Here is a 4,416-nt window from a genome sequence, read left to right on the forward strand (position 1 = left end):
AAATTACCTTTCTTACAATTCTGCTTCATGTGGCAGAGACATTTGCATAGCTCAGTGAGCAATTTTATCCAAGGAAATGGGTTTATTCGAATTAATTGGTTGGGTACTTGTCTCAAATTGTTTCTTTCTCACTGCTGTTTTTCATGACTTTTGGCTCCCATTATCTATTAAAAAATACTTGAAGGTAGTCTAGGCTTAAACTTTTCAGTTTCCACTACAGCTAAAACCAAAGTCAACCACATGGGTATTGCCACACATGCCTCCTTCCCTGATAAAGCGGAGATGAAAAGAAAAAGCAGCTTGCTTTTTATTCACTGACATATGCACGGCACACTTAACACAAGTGGCACTCTGCAAAGACAGAAATACAAAACATGTGTCCAGCAGCTATCCTTTAGATGGGTGTTGAAGGGACACATATGGTCCATAATAACAACACCAAAGCCAGCAGTCATCCCTTTTTATGGGGACCTGTCAGAAGAAACACCAAGCTACCAATGGGTCATTTAACAAACCCTCAGTTAAAGAGATAAGAACTCAATCAAAAAAAAAAGATGGGAGTTCAGGAAATTCAAGATACCAATAGTCACATGAATATATATACTTAATTACTAATAATTATAGAAATGCAAATTTAACACCTCTGAAGTACACACTTCACACCTTGGCTGACATGACAGAAAAGGAAAATAACAAATAATGAAGGTGATGTGAGAAAATAGGGATAGTAATGTACTATTGGTGTAGTTGTGAACTAACCAAAGCATTCTGGACAATGGTTTGGAATTATGCCCAAAAGAGCTATAAAACTGTGCATACTATTTGAAGCCAGCAATACCAATACCATATCCTAAAAAGATTTTTAAAAAGGGGGAAAAAAAGACTTACTTGTTTGTTCTTTACAGCATAAGTCTTGGGATCTTTATTCAATGGAATTTTAAATTACATAATGAATTTCCAATTTTTCAGGTCATTTATTTACTGTTCTAGGAAACATAACATTTAGCAAAATGTAAAACCAGAAGACATATCATAATCTAAAATTTTGTCAGTGTCAAAGATATTTTATGAAGAGTGCAAAATAATAATTGAGTTTCCTAAAGATAACAAGGTTATGAAAATGCTTCTATTGCCCAATGGCACTTTAACATTGTCCTTACAAATACTTTACCTCTTTTTAGGTCTTCGATCTTTCACAACCTAGGTGGCATTCTCTACTACCTTCTACCCCTCTGAGGAACTGAGATTTATTCTTGACCTAAGAATTCAGGTGAAAGTTTGTCTTTTCTACATTGTAACATCATTTGTATCTACTCCCTTCTCTCCTCTGACACTATGTTGTTGTTCAGCATTTCAGTCATGTCCAATTCTATGTGACCCTGTGTTGGTGTTTTCATTTTTTTTAATTTATTTTTTGTTTTCAACATTCATTTCCACAAAATTTTGAGTTACAAATATTCTCCCCGTCTCTACTCTTCCCCCAGCCCAACATGATCACTGATTTCTCCAGTCTTCACTCACTTTTATCACCCCACTCCACTCCCTTGTCTCCTTTTCCCTTTACCTTCCTGTAGGGCAAGATAGATTTCTATGCCCCATTGCCTGTATAACTTATTTCCCAGTTGCATGTAAAAACAATTTTTTTAACGTTAGGTTTTAGAACTTTGAGTTCCAATTTATCTCCCTTCTTCCCTCCCTACCCAACCACATTCAGAAGGCAACCAATTCAATATGGGTTATACATGTATTATTATGCAAAACACTTCCACAATAGTCATGTTGTGAAAGACTAACTATATTTCCCTCCATCCTACTCTGTCCCCCTTTATCCAATTTTCTCCTTTGACCCTGTCCCTTTACAAAAGTGTTTGCTTTTGACTACCTCCTTCCCTAATCTGCCCTCCCTTCTATCATCCCCCCATCCTATTCCCTCCTACTTTCCTGTAGGGTAAGATATACCATTGAGTGTGTATGTTATTCCCTCCCTAAGCCAAATCCAATGAAAACAAGATTCACTCATTCCCCCTCACCTATCCTCGCCTATCCCATCTTCCCTTCTATTGTAACAGCTTTTTCCTGCCACATTTATGTGAAATAATCTACCTCATTCTATCTCTCCCTTTCTCTCTCTCCAGATATATTCATCTCTCACCTTTAATTTTATCCTTTTAAATATCATACCTTCATATTCAACTCACCCTGTGCCCTCTGCCTATATATATATATATGAATGTTCCCTTCAACTATCCCAATACTGAGAAAGGTGTCATGAGTTACAAATATCATCTTTTCATGTAGGAATGTAAACAAAACAGCTCAACATTAGTAAGTCCCTTATGATCTCTCCTTCCTGTTTACCTTTTCATGTTTCTCTTGATTTTTGCATTTGAAAGTCAAATTTTCTATTCAACTCTGGTTTTTTCATCAAGAATGCTTGAAAGTCCTCTATTTCATTGAAAGTCTATATTTCACCCTGAAGTATTATACTCAGTTTTGTTGGGTAGGTGATTCTTGGTTTCAATCCTAGGTCTTTTGACCTCCAGAATATCATATTCCAAGACTTTTGTTCCCTTAATGTAGACACTGCTAGATCTTGTATTATCCTGATTGTGTTTCCACAATACTAGAATTGTTTCTTTCTGGCTGCTTTCAATATTTTCTCCTTGACCTGGGAACTCTTGAATTTGACTACAATATTCCTAGGAGTTTTCTTGGGGATATTTTTCACATTTTTTTTTGCAGAGGGGAAGACAGGGCAATTGGTGCTAAGTGACTTGTCCAAGTTCACACAGCTAGTATGTCAAGTGTCTGAGGTCAGATTTGAACTCAGGTCCTCCTGACTCCTGGGCCAATGCTCTACTCACTGTGCTACCTAGTTGCCCCTTTGGGATCTTTTTCAAGAGGCAATCAGTGGATTCTTTCCATTTCTATTTTACCCCCTGGTTCTAGAATATCAGGGCAGTTATCCTTGATAATTTCTTGAAAGATGATGTCTAGGATCTTTTTTTGATCATGGCTTTCAGGTAGTCCAATCATTTTTAAATTATCTCTCCTGGATCTATTCCCCAGGTATTTCCCCAGTGGTATTTCCATAACAGTCCCCACTTTCTTTTCAAAGTGTGTCAATTCTTTGACACATTCTCAGCGGATCTGTCACAAGACTCAGAGGGACTGGGATTTGCAAATCGGTAATGGAGATCCTTAATCAATAGTAGTTTAACAGAGTTTATGCGGGACTTGACAAATTGCAGAAAATGATTAATGAGGCAGAGGCCCACAACCAGAGCTATAATGAAGAGGAGGAGGGGGCCAGCCAGGGTTGTCACTAGGGTAGTGAGACAAGGGGATCTACGGAACAGGGACTGATATCAGTTCTCAGAGTTTTCCAGTTCCCTTTGTCTATTGGCAATATTTTGGTGTGCCAACCTCAGGCTTTCCCGCACCACCCCAGAGTTGTTAGCATAGAAACAACAAGCCTCTCCCAGGGCCACACATAGGCCACCCTGCTTGCAAGGCCTCTTCAGCTCTGGAGAGCCACCTCCGCCAATGAGTCCACTTGTTTTGCTAGGACTGAGATGGACTGCTCTATGTGGGAGAGGTCCGTGTTTACCTGTGCACTTAAGGCCTTATAGTTGAGATCCCCTTTGACTAGGGCTGCCGTTCCACTGGTGGAAGAGCCCATAAGCCCCAGGCCCATTAAGATGGGGATGAGGAGTGGTATTGCTCGCCTTTGACAGTAACTTGGTTGCCTTTGGGAGAAAAATAGCGCCAGCCTTCCTCACCCAGGAGGAGGGAAACCCAGGGAATTATGGCCACCAAGATGCACAGGGGGCCCTCTGGGTGTTGTTGGTGTCTGAGGAACACAGTAGCAGAGACACACTGGGTAAGGCCATCGTGACACGCCCACCAGGCTCCTGGAGGGACCAGGAAGTAGTCTGAGCTGGAGGCCTGAATCTCCTGAGTTTGTTTGCAAATGGAGCCATAGTGAGAACTGGATAAAGTGGTGTTAGATAAAGAGGTGTAAGGCAAAGGCCTGTTCCCTGTACATCCCCTAGAGTGAGCTGTGGTTGGTTCCACTCTCAGTTCTCTGTGTTGGAGATAGGGGTGATGGAGGCATTTAGTGCCACCACTACATAGTAAGGAGGTTGGGGCCTAATACAGATCCAACAATTTTTGCCCAGTATGTGGTTAGAGCTGTTAAGTGTCTTATGAACAGCCAATAAAAGGGCAAGCAAGGAAACCTGATGGGTGTGGGGTGACTGAGTAATAGGTGTTGGGGCAGGGATGGCTAGGTTCCCTAATGGGGCAGGGATGGCCAGGTCCCCTATTGGGCCAATGGGATGGGGACCTGGAAAAGGCTTCTTGGTCACAGTCAGGGTCACCATCTCTCCCACATGTGGAAACCCCATGGTCACC

This window comes from Trichosurus vulpecula, chromosome 2 (genome assembly GCF_011100635.1).
Source record: "Trichosurus vulpecula isolate mTriVul1 chromosome 2, mTriVul1.pri, whole genome shotgun sequence".
NCBI lineage: Eukaryota > Metazoa > Chordata > Mammalia > Diprotodontia > Phalangeridae > Trichosurus > Trichosurus vulpecula.